Raw genomic sequence first — 20,704 nt, forward strand, 5'->3', positions numbered from 1 at the left:
AACCTTGGGTTCCCTATCACCAGCTTCCTTGTCCCCTTCTGCCTTCTGGCCCTTGTCACTGGACTCCTGTACCTCGTTAGCCTCATTTGGTTTTTCGGGGCTGTCCACTCAAAGGCTGAACAGTAAACCTCGGAGGTAACTTCATCACTGAGCTAAAAGGGTGTCTGGGGGCCATACTCTCGGGGTTTCTCCAGTCTCCTTTATGGCCGGTTATTTTTTAATACACCCTGCTAGATTTTTTGTTAATGTGTCTGTGAAAAGCAGGGGAAATAATACTTCTAAATGGCCAAGCCCTGGCACTGCCTATTTGAATCACCACCATTCAACATATCAAGTTTTAGTCATTCTGTAGTAACGAATTATTTTAGCAACTCTAGAAAGTTCTCTTGTTACTAGTTAACTACTCTCCCATAATCTCTATCTTAGGAAAGCGTTTGATAAGAGACAGCAGGTATCTTATTGCTTTGAATCCACTAGATCTTCTTGGTTCCCGAGTTTTGGGGGAAAAAAAGAAAAACTCAAGCGGTTTGTCCAAATTCAGCTTCCTGGTTCTATGAAGGAAAAAAAAAATCACTTAAAAAAAATCCACATAGATCAAGAATCCTTTTGGATATCCAACAGCTCTCAGCAAACATTATTTTGATGAGTTAAGTATAAATGAATCACAAACACATGGACTAAATTTCACTCAAAGAGTGCAGAAGTTTAAAATGGAAGGAACAAAGTCTTTGGAAAAATGTATTATGGTTTCTACCAAAATCCAAATATTTATATAATAACTTGAGATGTTTCACAATCTGAAAGTACATCTGCATTCATTCAACTCTATGAAGATTTTTTCAATAAATAAACACTTCAGAATCATTTAAAATAGTTCAATATGCAAAATCTCTCATTTCTTCATCAGAAGAAAGTCTCAAGTTCTCAGATATACAAAAAAGACCTTTGGTCTTTCTAGTACTAAAAGGCATACAAAGATATAAGATGGAGAACGCCTATTCATTTGTTCTAAGAAGGTAATATACACACACATCACAGGCACATACAAGAAACAGAGAGAGATTAGCCTAATAAAGGAGAAGAAGAAACATGGATTAACCTAAAACATTGGGCAGTAAAAAATCATACTGAGAAAAATGAAGAGTTATTTAATAAACTACCAGTTTTAGAGTTTTGTCAACCTTGTTTGAACTGAAATAAAAACATGCCAATATTGACTATATATACCAAGTTTAGAAAAAAGTAAAATTTTAACAAACTCAGATCTTGGAATGCAAAAGATTGTCAGAAAGAATAAATTAGCCATGGTCAAATTTGCCATAGTTTCTTTGAAAACTGAACTGAAGCCCTCTCTTCTCTCAGTGCTTCAGCTTCTTAGAGTTTCTTGGAAGCTTAGTAATTTTACGAGCTTGTAGTTGATCTCATTCCACGAAATCCTCTCTTTGAGAGCAAACTTGATGAGCCTTTAACACTCGGAGCTTCCCGTTTCCTTTGGGATGATGTCAACAAGGGAAGACAATGTTATCTGCTCTCACTTGTTCAGCAAATTATACATCCATTTTCATGCTGTCCTTGCTTTTGTTTTTCCTCTTATTTTTTGCCCAAAACAGTTTTTGGCCATTTTTATATCCATTGCAAGAGATGTTGCACATTGAAAAATAGGAACAATAGAATATGTAATCATTATTTACGGACGTATCAATTTCCCAATCTACTGAAACTCTAATAAGGCAAGAAACCATTTTTTATTCTATTTCTCATTGCCAATTCTACTGTGCACATAATAAACAGCTAATAAGAGGCTTTTAAAGGTAGTGTTGTATCAGCAAGCTGTAGTAAGAGAAATAATGTTTTAATTGTAAACAGTGTAGAAAAAATTGAAGTTGTCAATGATTTTATTCTACTTGGGTCAACAATAAGCAAAAAAACCAAAAAAAAACCCCACTGCCATCGAGTTGCTTCCGACTTCTGTAGGACAGAATAGAACTGCCCCATAGAGTTTCCAAGGAGCCCGTGGTGGATTCGAACTGCCGACCTTTTGATTAGCAGCCTTAGCTCTTAATCACTACGCCACCAGGGTTTCCCAACAAGAAGTAGCAGACAAAAAATCAAAAGATATATCACATTGGGAAAATTTACTGCAAAAGACCTCTTTAAAGTTCTAAAAGGCAAAGATGCCACCTTGCTGACTAAGGTGTGCCTGGCCCAAGTGATGGGCTTTTCATTTGCCTCAGGTCTGCACTACCACACTAATCTTACTCTCATATCTATTTTAATAAATTCTTAGTCTCGTGCCCAGGGAGAAATTTGTAGCTAAGCCTAATTTAAAAAATGTTATAGGGTTTTATTTAAAAGATCTACATATTTGCCAAATTAAAGACCATACCTCAGATCATTTTTAGAACTTAGATGTTAGACCACAAACCAGAAGCAAGTCTGATTTCAAAATGGAAGAAATAGATTTAATTTTATAAGGAAAACCTATTTGCCCAGAAATTTCAATGCTAAACTTCAAACTATAAGAGGAATCATGTTTAAAACTAAGCTTTGCAATGTTGCTTCATCAAAAACTGAAAGAAGAAATAAGCTGAATTTAAGAAGCTATAAATTGTGGAGAGAGAAGAATCAATAATTTGTGAAGCGGGGCTATACCCTTGGCGGTTTCATGCTGAAAATTTAGCTGCTGCCAATGGAAATTGATTCCATTGTCTATAAACCAAACCAAAGCTTCTACACTCAAATGCTTATTACTTGATTGTGGTCATATTACTGGGTCTGCCTAACTTGGTTAGCATATATCATGGACTTACTCTCTCAGTGCATATATGTAGAGAAATTACATAATAAATAATGATGCTATCTTTTTGAACAGTTTTATTATTCAACAATGTAAAGTTAACCATTAACATTAACCAATTTTATTGCTCTAATTTTAATGCATATTTTAGGTGCAACATTAATTTGAAATGGCAAAAGTTTAATTGGTTAAATAGGGAATTTTCTATGAGAGAATCGGAAAAAAAGAAAGTGACAAATAATTGATTAAAATCAAAGACATGTTAATTTTAAGGCCAAAATTCTAATAAATTTGTTGGTATCCATTAAACATTCATCTTTATATTCATTTTATTAATTAGTAGATTTCAAACAAGCATGCTGCACAGTTGCCAATTATAGGTATTAGTTCAAAATAAAATACAGCATAAACCAAAACCAAACAAATTTGCATCAAGTCGATTTTGATTCACAGCAACCCTATAGGACAGAATATAGTTGAATTGCCCCCTAGGGTTTCCACGGCTATAATCTTTACAAAAGCTGACTGCCACATCTTTCTCCCTTGGAGCAGCTTGTGGGTTTGAACCACCAACCTTTCAGTTAGCAACCTAGTGCCTTTACCACTGTGCCACCAAAAACCAAAAAAAAAACAAAAAAAAAAAAAACTGATTGCCATCAAGTCAATTCTGACTCATAGTGACCCTATAGGACAAACTAGAACTGCCCCATAGGGTTTCCAAGGAGCTGCTGGTGGATTCAAACTGCCGACCTTTTTTGGTTAGCAGCCATAGCTCTTAACCACTATGCCACTCAACCAGTGAAGAAGCTGCTAAATTGATTTGTCAGAAATGCAAATTAAAATATACTTCAAAGAAAGAAATACTGAAATAGACATTTCATTTATGTATAACAGATGATAGAGTATCTAATGGACTTGGTGAACATTATTTTAATTATTGTGAGAAGGACTCATGTAAATAATGCTCCATTTTTACTTTCCTAATCTAGCTTTTAGTCTTCAGGATTTATTTAATGATAAGTATCAGCTGTTTTACACAACTGATCTGAGTAGTTTCTTATTAATATTTTGAAAAACTAGATTTGACCTTTAAAATTTTAATATAGATATAATTTGAAATAGTTCAACAAAAGACACATTCTCCTCCATAATTTCTCTCTTTTTTCCCCCTTGACTTCTTTCTTTTTTTTAATTGTACTTGAGATGAAGGTTTACAGAACAAACCAGCTTCTCATTAAACAGTTAGTATACATATTGTTTTATGACATTGGTTACCAACCCCATGACATGTCAACACTCTCCCTTCTTGACCTTCGGTTCCTTATTACCAGGTGTCTTACTCATCTACTGCTGCTATAACAGAAATACCACAAGTGAATGGCTTTAACAAAGAGAAGTTTATTCTCTCACAGTCCAGTAGGCTACAAGTTCAAATTCAGGGTGTCAGCTCCAAGGGAACACTTTCTCTTTCAGCTCTGGAGGAAGGTCCATGTCATCACTCTTCCCTTGGTCTGGGAGGTTCTCTGCGGATGTGCTCTGCTCCTGGCACTACTATCTTGGTAGTATGAGGTTCCCATGTGTCTCTGCTCGCTTCTCTTTTATATCTCAAAAGAGATTGGCTTAAGACACTATCTAATCTTGTAGACCTCATCAGTATAACTGCTGCTAATCCATCATATTACATCATAGTGATAGAGTTTACAACACATAAGGAAATCACATCAGATTACAAAATGGTACACAATCACACAATACTGGGAATCGTGACCCAGCCAAGCTGACAGATATTTTGGGGGGACACAATTTAATCCATGACATCAGGTTTCCTGTCCCCTCCTGCCTTCTAGTCCTTGCCCCTGGGCTGATGTGTCCCTTTAGTCTTATTTTGTTTTATGGGCCTGTCTAATCTTTGGCTAAAGGGTGAATCTCAGAAGTGATTTCATTACTGAGCTAAAAGGGTGTCGAAAGGCCATACTCTTAGGGTTTCTCCAGTCTCTGTCAGGTCAGTAAGTCTAGTCTTTTTGTTGCAAGTTAGAATTTTTTTCTACATTTTTCTCCAGCTCTGTCCGGGATCCTCTATTGTGATCCCTGTCAAAGCAGTCAGTGGTGGTAGCTAGGCACCATCTAGTTGTACTGGATTCAGTCTGGTGGAGGCCGTGGTAGTTGTGGTCCATTAGTCCTTTGGACTAATCTTTCCTTTGTGGCTTTAGTTTTCTTCATTCTCTCTTGCTCCCGAAGGGGTCCCCTTCACTTATTTCTTAATCACTTATTTCTTGGTCTATTTGCCCTCTTCAGCCTTTTCTTCCCTTACTCTCATCATCCCTCTCATTTCCTTTTCGTTTGTTTTGAAAATCAATACCTTAGTGGAGATCTGTATTTTAAGGCACACCAGAGCTCCCCATGGACTTGGGATTTGGGAAAACAAAGACATGAAATCCTAGCAATCAATGAGGAACTTTATCTGGAAACTACAATTGAAATAAATACTTAAAAGTAGACTTCAAACTCTAAGACCAGAATCTTTCATTTCCAAAAGAGGTGGAGATACTGACAAGTAGTTGAATGTAAAAACTTTCTCTGGCTAGCAGAAAACTTTGGAGGCATGATTTTGGCTAATGACAGAGACCATGGGGTTTCATGTAGAGACAAATAAAACTACTGTATTTTTATGCAAATAACGTGCATCTTCTATGTTTGCCAACCACGCCCTCCCTCCTGCAAGGTATTTTCGTAAGTGTGCTATGCTTTTCTCAACAACAAGTAAAGAAAAATAACTGACATAGTGGCACTTACAAAAACACTTCAGGGGTTGAGGGCGCGGTTAGCAAACAAGTGTAGAAACATAGTTATTTCCGTAAAAATATGGTAGCTCAACAGTAAAGAAGTCCTTCATCCTGTTTCTTAAAAAAGTTTTAAGCACGTACACACACACACACATATAGAATACACATTAAAAGATAAAACTACACATTAAAAAACCTGTTGTCTTCAAGTTAATTTGGGTTTTCTTGGCTGTAATCTTTACAAGAGCAGATCACCAGGCCTTTCTTTAGTGGCATCATTTTTAGGAATTTGGAATTAAATTCTCTCCAGATATTTATGTCAATGTTTAACTTCCTGGCTAAGTATGTCCTTAAAGTTGGGTACCCCCCAGCTCTCTCTCTCTACTCAAACCAGATTCTAAGATGAAAATCCTTTCCCAATCATCTTCAATCCAGAGTTTAATCCACCCCACTGATTTCCCCTGGGATATACTAGTTTAATCCAGGCATCTGAGATCTAAGCAAAGCCAAGTATAAGACTTAGAAAGACAGCAAATTTCTTTCACAATATGTATGCCTTTGTTTTTCTAAATATAGCACATTTTTGTGAATGTCTAATGCTGAAGATCATTCAAAAGCAGCTGCAGCAATATATTGATAGTGAACTGCCAAAAACTCTAGCTGGATTCAGAAGAGCATGTGGAACCAGGCATATCATTGCTGATGTCAGATGAATCCTGGCTGAAAGCAGAGAATACCAGAAAGATGTTTACCTGTGTTTTATTGACTATGCAAAAGCATTCGACTGTGTGGATCATAACATATTATAGATAAATTGTGAAGAATGGGAATTCCAGAACACTTAATTGTGCTCATGAGGAACCAGTACATAGATCAAAAGGCAGTTGTTTGAACAGAACAAGAGGATATTGCGTGGTTTAAAGTCAAGAAAGGTGTGTATCAATGTTGTATCCTTTCACCATATCTATTCAATCTGTATGCTGAGCAAATAATCCAAGAAGCTGGACTATATGAAGAAGAACGGGCATCAGGATTGGAGGAGGACTCATTAACAACCTGCATTATGCAGATGACACAACCTTCCTTGCTGAAAGTTAAGAGAATTTGAAGCACTTACTGATGAAGATCAAAGACCACAGCCTTCAGTATGGATTACACGTCAACATAAAGAAAACAAAAATTCTCACAACTGGACCAATAAGCAACATAATGATAAACGGAGAAAAGATTGAAGTTGTCAAGGATTTCATTTTCCTTGGATCCACAATCAACACGGAAGCAGCAGTCAAAAAATCAAAAGATGCATTGCATTGGGCAAATCTGCAAAAGACCTCTTTAAAGTGTTGAAATGCAAAGATGTCACCTTGAAGACAAAGGTGTACCTGACCCAAGCCATCGTGTTTCCGATGGCCTCATATGCATGTTAAAGCTGGACGTTGAAAAGGAAGACTGAAGAAGAATTAATGCCTTTGAATTGTGATGTTGGAGAAGAATATTGAATATACCATGGACTGACAAAAGAACGAACAAATCTGTCTTGGAAGAAGTACGACCAGAATGCTCCTTAGAAGGAAGGATGGCGAGATGACGTCTCACGTACTTTGGACATGTTATCAGGAGGGACCAGTCCCTGGAGAAGAACAGCATTTTTGGTAAAGTAGAGGGTCAGCGAAAAAGAGGAAGACCCTCAACGAGATGGATTGACACAGTGGCTGCAACAATCGGCTTAAGCATGACAACAATTGTGAGGATGGTGTAGGACTGGGCAGTGCTTCGTTCTGTTGTACATAGGGTCGCTGTGAGTCAGAATCGACTCGACGGCACCTAAGAACAATAATGCAAAAGATTTCCCTTTTGGTTATATTACACACCTTCAACTACTTTGTAACTTCTTTCAAATATTTTAAGAACTGGACATTAGGTGAGCTTTGTATTATGGTAGTAAATTGAAAAAAAAAAATCAGAAAGAAATTCTACTGTTACAGTAGAACCAAAACCCACTGCTGTCAAGTCGATTTTGCCTCGTAGCGACCCTGTAGGACAGAGTAGAACTGCCCCATAGGGTTTCCAAAGCTGTACAATCTTTACAGAAACAGACTGCCACATCTTTATCCTGTGGAACGTTTGATGAGAATTCAGATCGCCAACCTTGTGGTTAGCAGCCTAGCGCTTTAACCACTATGTCATCAGTGCTCCTCCACTGTTACAGTAAACCAAAACAAACCCATTGCCATCGAGTCAATTCCAACTCATAGTGACCGTATAAAACAGCGTAGAACTGCCCCACAGGGTTTCTAAAGAGCAGTTGGTGGATTCAAACTGCCAACCTTTTGGTTAGCAGCCGAGTTCTTAACCACTGTGCAGTCGGGACCTATAATTGGAAATGTCAACATAACTTAGCACCCAAGCTACTTATGAACCCATGGTTCAATTAAAATGTCGATCACTATGAAGATGTCATGCAGAGTCACGTTCATTTCTATATTTCTGACACTTCATGAAGGTTAGAGAAATAAAATTTTCTAAGTAAATCTATTGCTCTAGGTTACCTAGTTGTTCTGCCAGTGAGGAACGTAAAGGAACTTACAAAGTTACTGGGACGTGTACAGCTCTGCTGAGGTTAGGTTCTTTTAATAATTCTTACCCAAATAATATGTGTGTTATTTCCTTGCAAGAATTCCTAACACTGGATTTTAACTTTTATTCAGCCTCTAGATGATACTAAGTTGTTTTAAACCATGTGGAATTTAGCAGTCTCTTACATCAGAAAGGCCTTGGCATCAACTCAAAACCGTTGGGTAGCTTTAAAAAGCCAGTCATAAGCTACTAGCTTTAAAAAAAAAATTCTCATCTTTAAATAACTTTTTTCAAAAAATCTGCTAGGCACAGAATATTTAAATAGAGCCTTGTTGTTGCTTTTTCCCCACCCCAAGGATGATTGATTAGTTGGGGCCCTCCATTAAAATGCAATTACCCAGACACTACATAAAACTTAGTAGTTGTTCTAGAGTTGAAGTTAGTGGCATATGATTCTGTTTTACTCCTTAGGGGGAGGAAATAAAACCCTGCTCTAGTGAGTGGTAATACAATAAAAATAGGTTACAGTATGGTAGTGAGTGATATAGAAGCCATGAATAAGTGCCTCTCCTATGATAACAGGAGTCTTGGTGGCAAAGTGTTAAGAGGTCAGGCTGCTAACGAAAAGATTGGCAGTTCGAATCCACCAGCTGCTCCTTGGAAACCCCATAGGGCAGTTCTACTCTGACCTATAGGGTTACTGTGAGTCGGAATTGACTTGACAACACACAACAACTATGACAAGAATCAAACCAGGAAAAAAGGCTCAGCGCATTGGTGCCAGCACAAACTGCCCACCCTTTCTGAATACACATTAAAGCAAGTATTTTGAAATATCATACTATTGATAAAGAGTTCTAGGCCATTTACAGTGAATATTGTACATTTATATTATAGATTGACTTCTGTCCCGAAAAGGGATATGTTGAAGTCCTAACTCCTGTACCTATGAATGTGACTTTGTTCAGAAATAGGGTTTTTCTTTTGTTATCGGTTAAATTAAAAGAGGTCATACTAGAGTAGGATGGGTCCTAATCCTAATCTCCAGTGAGTAGTGTCTTATCAAAAGGGAGAAATGACATGGAGATAGAATGACACAGGGGGAAGACAGGCATCATGTGATGATGGAGGCAGAAGTATCTCTAAGCAGCAAATGAACGGCAAGAATGGCTGGCAGTCACCAGGAACTAAGAGAGAGGCATGGAACCGTTTCTTTCCCCATTACAACTGTTTCTTTTCTTCTTTTAATTATGTATAAAACATTTGTACATAATGAGCAAATCTGTAGCTTAACGATACATCTGATAATCACATATCATTCATAAGGTACCAACTCAAGTTGGTAGCATACATTTTATCCGTATCTATTCAAAAAACATATACCTCATAGGATTGTAGTTCCTGCATCAAAAGTATTTAAGAAGACTAAACACTTAGAACAAAGCTTAGCTTGACACATAGTGAGATCTCAATAAATATTATCTATTTTTATTAATAACAAGATAGAGATGACAAAATAATTTTAGCTAAAGCAATTCAGATTTGTAGTAAAGGTCTGAATAGTACTGTGAAACTAAGAACCTAGGAGAAATGTCCATGAGTATTGTTGGGACATTTTTAATACACATTTATCCCTTAGGAGCCTAACTCAATAAATAAGGGGACAATAGTCTGGCTCTTAACTCTGTCAAAGTCTATCATAAGACATTACTTTCATACCACATATGACAGTTCACCACTGTACAAAGGATCTTGTCCCAAAGGACAGCAGTCTGATAGTGTAGTGAGAGAGAATCCATACCCTGTTGACCTTCTGCTATAAAACAATTTTCTGTGGGTCAGCGAGAAGGAATGAGAATTTTCATGCAGACTTTATGAAGTGAACTTACCTTGAACTCATGGAAATTTCTGCATTTCATTTCAAGAATCACAGCATAACAGCAGCACTTTAAGAATTTTTATTAACTCTATAGCCTGTGGCTTCCCTTTAGAGCAGTTATTGGTATACTATTTATGATGATCAGCTAGCATCACAAATGCCCTCAAATGGACCTGGTTGACCTTGATTTAAAACAAAAATACAAAACCCAAGAACAAAGTGTTAGCGATAAAGTCCCCAGAGCTCAGTTCTGCAATACAATTGCTTTGACTTTAAGTTCAGAGATTGTGGTCAAAACAAAGAAATGGTTATGTTAGCACCTCTTAAATAAGGGCTCTCTACTTGACTCTGGTCTTAGGTTTTTACTCTTGAGATGTTTCAAAGGAACCTTTGCTTTCCTCATTTTCAACCTCTCAGATAACATTCCAAAACTAAAAAAAAAAAAACACAATAACCCAAACATTATAGTCCCCCAATGAAAATGTAAGAGAAAGAGACTACACGATACAGTAGAAAAGAGAAGAAAGCATAAATAAAATACAATTTTTTAACATCTAGTATTTGTGGAAACCATGCCAGGCATGCACAAATATTACAATGTGTTGTGGATTGAATTGTGTCTCTGCAAAATATACGTTGAAATCCTAAAACCTGCACCTATAAATTCGACCCGCTTTGGAAATAGGGATTTTTTTATGTTACGTTAATGAGATCATACATGGGTGAAGGTGAGTCCTAAACCTAATCACTTCTGAGTTATAAGTAGAACATAATAGACACAGACAAACACACAGTTCAAAGAGAAAGAGAGATGATGGAGGCAGAGGTATCTATAATCCTAGGAAGTCCAGGGATTACTGGAAAATGCTAGAAGCTGAAATAGACAAAGATAAGCCTTCCCCTAGAGCCATGCCCTGAATTTTTACTTCTATTCTCCTGAATTGTGAGAAAAGAAATTTCTGTTATTTAAAGCTTCACTGTTGGCATTTCTGTCATAGCAGTACTAGGTAACTAAGATACCATGTAAAAGTTTCTAGAACAATTTCTTAAAGATAAATATTATTGACATTATCTTAGAAATTATAAAACTGAGGCTCAGAGAGATTAAGAAACATGGATAATTTCACAGAGTTGGTTTATGGCTTAAGTACCAGGTGAAATAAAAAAGCTGAGACTCTACTCCTAGTTCTACCAAGAAGTTATATTTTTGGAAGGCCGAAAAATCCCTCTGGGCCTTCCTCATCTTTAAAATAAGGAGATTGTCGACTTCCGGGCAACATGGCGCTACAGTCAGAAGCACCACGCTGTCCCTCCGCAGCAAAGATCAGAAAAACTAAGTCAAACAGAGTCACACATCAATCCTGAAACCCTAACCATCCAATGAAGAGATAAAGAACTCAGCCAAGCACCAAATGGGATAAGAAACTGACCAAGAGCAGAGCGCGAAGAGAGATACATGCAGAAGTCCCCTATCACCTACCGCAGCACAGATCCGCCATCTTGGACTCCTATCGCAGATCAGCAAACAGGAGCTCCACACAGCACAATCTACCCCCTCCATCCTGCCTACCTGCACCGTATGCCAAACATCACACTCCCAAGCAACACAGGCACGGCCTACTGGAACCTGCCCTGCACTGATTCCCAGTCTGCGTTGTCAGCTCCAGTATGCGCCACAAAAAACCTATCCCAGCAACTCCCCTTCAGGTCGACCTGCCCTGCTGTACCATACCTGAGTGACTGACCCTGCCTATTGGAGAAGGAGGTGAAAAGTATCATACTCACAGAAGAGCAAACAACAAAGAACGCACAGCCTGCCTGTTCAGACATAACCAAATAAAACAAAAACGCAGGACAAAACAAACAAATCTACAATAAATAAAAGAGGAAAATAATCACTGAATGCACAGAAGACAGCAGACAATATCAAAACATTTACAAAAACAAGACAGGATGGTTTCAGTAGGTGTCCAAAATAAAACACCAGATGACCTTCCAGTGGAAGAAAAGTCACTAGACCTAACTGACAGGGAATTCAAATCTCTAATATTCAGAACTATCCAAGACTTCAAGCAAAAAACAGACAAAAATGAGGAAAAAAATAGACAAATCCAAGGAAAAGGCAGACAAATTCATGGAATATACAGACAAAAAAAAATGGAAGAATTCAAGAAAATAATACAGAACAAAATGCTAAAATAAATTCACAACTAGAAATCATACAAAAACAACAATTAGAAATCCAAAAGATAAACAACAAGATTTCAGAAATGGTCAGTGTCATAGAGGGGCTGATGAGCAGCTTTGAAACGATGGTGGATAGGATCAGCGAAATTGAAGACAAACACTTGGATACAACCCTGTTTGAGGAAAATTCAGAAAAAAAGAACGAAGAAAAGTGAAGAAACCCTGAGAATTATGTGAGATACAATCAAAAGCAAAAATCTGCAAGTGATCGGAGTTCCAGAACAGGGGGAGTAAACAGAAAACACAGAGAGGATCATTGAAGAATTGCTGACAGAAAACTTCCCCAATATCACGAAAGATGAAAAGCTGACCATCTAAGAAGCTCAACGAACCCCGTATAGGATAGAGCCCAAAAGAAAATCACTAAGGCATATCATAATCACACTCGCTAAAACCAAAGTCAAACAAAGAATCCTGAGAGCAGCTAGAGAAAAACAAGAAGTCACATACAGAGGAGAAACAATAAGACTAAGCTCGGATTATTCGGCAGAAACCATGCAGGCAAGAAGGCAATGGGATGACATATATAAAACCTTAAAAGAAAAATATTGCCAGCCAAGAATAATATATTCCACAAAACTCTAGTTCAAATATGATGGTGAAATTAGGTCATTTCCAGATAAACAGAAATTAAGGGACTATGTAAAAACCAAACCGAATTTACAAGACTTATTAAAGGAAGTCCTTCAATCTGAGAACAAATATCAGACCACAGGCTGAATCTAGGACACAGGATTGTACTAGCCAGATACCAACCTAGGAAATGAACTCTTAAGGACTATGCAAAACTAAAAGAGTTACAAAACAGAACCAGAGAGGTTAATCTTTAAATGACAACAACATCAGAACAATAAAAGAGGGAATAAATGGCGTAGGTATAGAACCTTCTAATGGAGAGGAAGTCGAGCGATACCAAGTAATAATAGACTGGTACAAATCTAGGAAGATAAAGGTAAATTTCAAGGTAACCACAAAGAAAGTTAACAAACCTACTCATCAAAATAAAGAAGAAAAACATAAAGTCTCAGTAAAAACAAAACTTACAAAAACAAAAGAAATGAAAAAAAATCCACAAACAAAAGGAACTCAGCACAGGAGAGTAAGAGGAACAAAGAAAATGTCAGCACCACAAAAAAAAAGCACTACAAAATGCAATCCAACTCCTAGAAATATATCCTAGAGAAATAAGAGCTGTCACGCTAATAGACATAGGCACACCCATATTCATTGAAGCATCGTTCACAATAGCAAAAAGACGGAAACAACCTAGATGCCCATCAACAGATGAATGGATAAACAAACTATGGTACATACACACAATGGAGTATTATACAAAGATAAACAACAATGATGAATCTGTGAAGCATCTCGTAGCATGGATGAAACTAGAGGACATTATGCTGAGTGAAAAATGTCAATCACAAAAGGACAAATACTGTATGAGACCTCTACTGTATAACTCATGTAAAAGTTTACACACAAAAAGAAACAATCTTTGCTGGTTACATGGGATGGGAGGGATGGAGGGAACTAAATAGATAAATGGTAACTTTGGTTAAGGATAAGACAGTACACATTACTGGGGAAGCCAGCACAACTTGTACAAGGAAAGGTCATGGAAGCTTCATAGACACTTCCAAACTCCCTGAGGGACTGAATTGCTAGGCAGAGGGCTGTGGAGACCATGGTCTCAGGGAACATCTAGCTCAACTGGCATAACACAGTTTATAAAAACAATGTTCTACATTCTACCTTGGTGAGTAGCGTCTGGAGTCTTAAAAGCCTGTGAGCAGCCATCTAAGATACTCCACTGGTCTCACCCCTTCCGGAGCAAGGGAGAGTGAAGACAACAAGATACAAGGAAAAGATTAGTCCAAAGGACTAATGGACCACAGCTACCACGGCCTCCACCAGACTGAGTCCAGTATAGCTAGATGATGCCCCGCTACCACCACTGATGGCTCTGACCGGGATCACAATAGAGGGTCCTGGACAGAGCTGGAAGAGGATGTACAACAGAATTCTAACTCACAGATTTATTGGCCTGACAGACTGGAGAAACCCAGAGAGTATGGCCCCTGGATACCCTTTTAGCTCAGTGATGAAGCCCCTCTCGAAGTTTACCGATCAGCTGAGGATTGGACAGGCCTCATAAAACAAAACAGGACTAATGAGGCACAGCAGTCCAGGGACAAGGACTAGTAGGCAGGAGGGGACAGGAAAGCTGGTGGTAGGGAATCCAGGTTTGACAAGGGACACTGTTGACATGTCGTGGGGTTGTTAACCATCGTCCTAGGGCTATATGTGTACTGTTTAATGAGAAACTATTTGTTCTGCAAACCTTCATCTAAGGTACAAAAAAAAAAAAAGAATTATCTATGTGAGATCAAATTGACAACAGCAACTCAAAAGTTTTGATGGGAAGCCTAGGGGACAGTGAGTTGAAGATAATGGTGATGGAATAATTTGGAAAAGGATAGTGAGAATAGCAGCACAGCTGGAAAAATGTAATAGATGTAACTGAATTGTACATGTAGAAACTTTTGAAATGGTGTAACTTTGGCTATGTATACTTTCACCAAAAAAAGGTCCTCAAGGTCGAGAAGGGAGAGTGTTGACACGTTGTGGGGTTCTTAACCAATGTCATAAAACAATATGTGTACAGACTGTTTAATGAGAAAGTATTTGTTCTGTAAACCTTCATCTAAAGTACAATAAAAAATTTTTTTTTTTTAAATGAGGAGACTGTAGCAAAAAGACTCTAAGATCATGCCCTTGTGTGGTCCTTTCCCCTGGAATGTGAACAGGACCTGAGACATGCTTCTAACCAATAGAATACAGCAAGTGACAAGGTGTACATGATTACATTATATGAGATTGTAATAACCATCTTCAAAGAGACTCTCCATCTTAATGGCTTTAAAGGAGCAAGCTGAGATGTTGTGAGCTGGCACAGGGAGAAAGCTTCACAGCAAAGAGCTGAGGGCAGCCTCTGGCCAACAGCTATCAAGAAAGTGAACACTTCCAGTAGCCTGAAAAGAACTGGATACTGTCAACAACCAAGTGAGTTTAGAACTGGATTCTTTACCAGTGGGGCTCCAGATGAGAATCCAGCTTTGGCCAACCTTTTGCTTATAGCCTTGCAGAAGACCTAGCTAAGCCATGCCCAGACTCTTGACCCGCAGAAGCTGTGACATAGTCAACGTGTGTTGTTTTAAGTTTTTAAATGTGTGCTGATATTGATACACAGTAATAGACAGCTAACACAGATTTTGGTACCTGGAAGTAAGGAATTGCCGTAAGAAATACCTAAAAATGTGGTGTAGCTTTGGAACTGTGCAGTGGGACAAGCCTGGAAGAATTCTGAGGAATCTGATAGAAAAAGTCTAAATTACTTGAACAGACTGATAATAGAAATCTGTAAGGTCGCTGCCAGTGAGAATTCAGTGCTAAAGGTCCCGCCTGCCTACTTCTTGCTGCTGGTAGTAAAATAGAAGAGGAGAGAGATCAATTGAAGGAAAAAATATTCAACAAAAAGAAACCCAGACTTTATGATTTTTCAAATTTTCAGTTTGTCCAGGGAGAAAAAATGTAAAATTAAGAAATGGCGTCTAAGTACATGGCAGAGAGATAAGTCCTGATCTAGAGAAAAAGCTGAGGTTGCCTGTACAACCTACTATTAAGACCTTGGAAATGCCAAAAGATCAAAGTAGTATTCAGTCACATTTTCAAGAGGTGAGGATGTGCCTCACAGAACCTTTTAATCAAACCATAGGCCTTCTATGAAGACTATGCAAGTAGTTCCTCAGCCATTTCAGCAGGAGCTCAAGGTAGAAAAGAGTTTATTTTGAAAAGAGCTGTGACTTTTGTCTAATGAAATGAAATCCAAGGAAATTTACAGAAGAGTCACAAAGAATTTGAGAAAAATATTTTATCAAAAACACCGTCAACTTACACTGAAAGGGACAGAGAGAATATAAAGTAAAAAGAAACTGTGAGAACCTAAAATTCTACTGTAGAAAGTAGGCTGCTAAAATTACTGAGTTCCACTTCCCAACTCATTTTATGAAGCCAATATTACCCAAATACCATAACAAAGACATTACTAGGAAGGAAAATCTCTCACAAACATAGATGCAAAAATCCTCAAATCCAACAATGTTTAAAATAATTATACACCACAGCCAAGTAGGATTTATCTCAGGTATGCAAGGCTGAATCAGCATTTATAAATCAATTAATGTAATTCACCATATCAATAGGCTAAAGAACAATAATAATATGATCATATCAATAGATGCAGAAAAAGGATTTGATCAAATCCAACACCCATTCATGATAAAAACCCTCAGCAAAGTAGGAACCGATGGGAACTTCCTCAACTTGGTAAAGAATATCTATTTTAAAAAAAGTACAACTAACATCATACTTAATGTTGAGAAACTAGATGCTTTCCCCTGAGATACAAATAAGACAAGGATGCCCCTCTTACCACTACTAATCAAACTGTATTGGAAATCATAGCTAATGCAATTAGACAAGAAAAGGAAATAAAAAGTATACAGATTGGGGAGGAAAAAAAATTCTCTTTATTTGCAGATGATATGATTGTCTACATAGAAGATTCGAAAGAAAATCAACAAAAAATCTCCTGGAACTAATCAACAATTACAGCAGGGTAGCAAAATACAAAGCTAATATACAAAAGTCAATTGTTCTTTTATTTTATTTTATTGTTGTACTTTAAGTGAAAGTTTACAATTTAAATTAGTCTCTCATACAAAAATTTATACAAACATTGTTATGTGACCCTAGTTGCTCTCCCTATATTGTGACAGCACACTACTTCTTTCCATCTCGGATTTCCCATGTCCATTCAACCAGCTCCTGCCCCTCTCTGCCTTGTCATCTTGCCTCCAGACAGGAGCTTCCCATTTAGTCTCATGTATCTACTTGAGCTAAGAAGCACACTCTTCAGGAGTACATTTTATGTCCCATAGTCCAGTCTAATCTTTAAAGAGTTGGCCTCCGGAATGGTTTAGTTTTGGGCTAAAAGATAGCTCAGGGGCCATGTCTTCCGGGGTCCATCCAGTCTCAATCAAACCATTTAGTCTGATCTTTTTATTAGATTTGAGTTCTACACCCCACTTTTCTCCTGCTCCATCAGGGACTCTCTTTCATGTTCCCTGTCAGGGCGGTCATTGGTGGTAGCTAGGCACAACCTAATTCTTCTGGTCTCAGGCTGAGGCTGTATCTGGTTTATGTGGCCCTTTCTGTCTCTTGGGCTAATACTTTCCTTGTGTTTTTGGTGTTCTCCATTCTCTTTTACTCCAGGTGGGCTGGGACCAATTGATGCACCTTAGATGGCTGTACACTAGCTTTTAAGACTCCAGATGCCACTCACCAAAGTAGGATGCAGAACATTTTCTTGATAAACTTTGTTATACCAATTGAGCTAAATGTCCCCTGAACCCATGGTCCCCAGACCACCACCCCTGCTACTCTGTCCCTCAAAGTGTTTGATTGTATTCAGGAAACTTCTTAGCTTTGGTTTACTCCAGTTGTGCCAACTTCCCCGGTATTGTGTGTTGTCCTTCCCTTCACCTAAGAAAATTCTTGTCTACTTTCTAGTTAGTGAATACCCCTTTCCCTCCCTCCCCACACTTGTAACTATCAGAGAATGATTTCTTTTGTGTTTAAACCTTTTCTTGAATTCCTATAATAGTGGTCTTATACAATACTTGTCCTTTCATGACCGACTAAATTTATTCAGCATACTGTCTTCCAGATTCCTCCATGTTATGTTCACGGATTCCTTATTACTTTTTATCACTGCGTAGTATTCCATTGTGTGAATATACCATAATTTATTTATCCATTCATCCATTGATGGGCACCTAGGTTGTTTCCACCTTTTTGCTATCATGAACAGTGCGGCAATGAACATGGGTATGCATATATCTATTCATGTAATGGCTCTTAATTCTCTAGGATATATTCCAAGGAGCAGGATTGCTGGATCATATGGTACTTCTATTTCTAGCTTTTTAAGAAAGCACCAAAACGATTTCCAAAGTGGTTTTACCATTTTACATTCCCACCAAGAGTGTATAAGTGTTCCAGTCTCTCCACAACCTCTCCAACATTTATTACATTGTGTTTTTTGGATTGATGCTAGCCCTGCTGGAGTGAGATGGTATCCCATTGTAGTTTTGATTTGCATTTCTCTAATGGCTAATGATCGTGAGCATTTCCTCATGTGTCTGTTAGCCACCTGAATGTCTTCTTAGGCCAAGTACCTGTTCATATCCTTTGCCCATTTTTAAACTGGGTTATTTGTCTTTTTGTTGTTGAGGTTTTGCAGTATATTGAAGATTTTAGAGATTAGACCCTGATCAGATTTGTAGTATCCAAAATTTTTTTCTCAGTCTGTAGGTTGTCTTTTGACTCTTTTGGTGAAGTGTTTTGATGAGCCGAAGTGTTTGATTTTTAGGAGTTCCAAGTTATCTAGTTTCTTTTCTGGTGTTTGTGCATTGCTACTTATGGTTTGTGTTGTGTTTATGCCACGTATTAGAGCTCCGAGCATTGTCCCTATTTTTTCCTCCATGATCTTTATCATTTTAGATTTTATATTTAGGTCTTGGATGCATTTTGAGTTAGTTTTTGTGCATGGTGTGAGGTATGGGTCTTGTTTCAGTTTTTTGCAGATGGATATCCAGTTATGCCAGCACCATTTGTTAAAGAGACTGTCTTTTCCCCAATTAATGGACTTTGGGCCTTTGTCAAATATCAGCTGCTCATAGGTGGATGAATTTATGTCTGGATTCTCAATTCTGTTCCATTGGTCTATGTATCTGTTGTACCAGGAACAGGCTGTTTTGACTAATGTGGCGGTATAATAGCTTCTAAAATAAGGTAGTGTGAGGCCTCTCACTTTGTTTTTCTTCTTCAGTGGTGCTTTAATTATCCTGGGCCTCTTCCCTTTCCATATGAAGTTGGTAATTTTTTTCTCCATCTCATTAAAAATGCCATTGGAATTTGGATCAGGATTTCATTGTGTCTGTAGATCGCTTTGGTTAGAATTGACATTTTCACAATGTCGAGTTTTCCTATCCATGAGCAAGGTATATTTTTTCCACTTATGCACGTCTCTTTTGGTTTCTTGCAGTAGCATCTTGTAGTTTTCTTTGTATAGGTCTTTTACTTCTCAGGTTAGATTATTCCTAAGTAGTTTATCTTCTTGGTGGCTATTGTAAATAGTATTGATTTGGTGATTTCCTCTTGGAAGTTCTCTTTGTTGGTGTAGAGGAATCCAACTGATTTTTGTATGTTTATCTTATTCCCTGAAACTTTGCTGAAATCTTCTATTAGTTCCGGTAGTTTTCTTGTGTATTCTTTGGGGTTTTCTGTGTATAAGATCATATTATCTGCAAATAGAGATACTTTGACTTCTTCCCTACCAATCTGGATATGCTTTATTTCTTTTTCTAGCCTAACTGCTGTGGATAGGACCTCCAGCACAATGTTGAATAAGAGTAGTGATAAAGGGCATCCTTGTCTGGCTCCCGTTCTCAGGGGGAATGCTTTCAAACTCTCTCCATTTAGGATGATGTTGGCTGTTGGCTTTGTATAAATTCCCTTAATTGCATTGAGTAATTTCCCTTTTATTCCTATTTTGTAGAGAGTTTTTTATCATGAATGGGTATTGGACATTGTCAAATGCCTTTTCTGCATCGATTGATAAAGTCATGTGGTTCTTTTGTTTTATTAATGTGATGGATTACATTTATTGTTTTTCTAATGTTGAACCATCCCTGCATACCTGGTATAAATACCACTTGATCATAGTGAATTATTTTGTTGATATGTTGTTGAATTCCACTGGCTACAGTTTTTGAGGATTTTTGCATCAATGTTCATGAGAGACATTAGTCTGTAATTTTCTCTTTTTGTGGTGTCTTTACCTGGTTTTGGTATCAGGTTATGCTGGCTTTATAGTATGTGTTTCAGAGTATTCCATCCTTCTATTCTCCTAAATACCTTTAGTAGTAGTGGTGTTAATTCTTTTCTGAAAGTTTGGTGGAATTCTCCAGTGAAACGCTCCAGCACAAGGCTTTTTTTGGTTGGGAGTTTTTAAATTACTTTTTCAATCTCTTCTTTTTTTATAGGTTTATTTACTTGTTCTACCTATGTTTGCATTAGTTTAAGTAGCTAGTGAGTTTCTAGAAATTTATCCATTCCCTCTAGGTTTTCAAATTTGTTAGAGTACAATTTTTCATAGTATTCTGTTATGATTCTTTTAATTTCAGTTGGGTCTTTTGTGATATTACCCATCTCATTTCTTATACAGGTTATTTGCTTTCTCTCCTGTTTTTCTTTTGTCAGTTTTGCCAATGGTTTATCAATTTTGTTGATCTTTTC

The sequence above is a fragment of the Trichechus manatus genome, unplaced genomic scaffold (genome assembly GCF_000243295.1).
Source record: "Trichechus manatus latirostris isolate Lorelei unplaced genomic scaffold, TriManLat1.0 scaffold00115, whole genome shotgun sequence".
Lineage (NCBI taxonomy): Eukaryota > Metazoa > Chordata > Mammalia > Sirenia > Trichechidae > Trichechus > Trichechus manatus.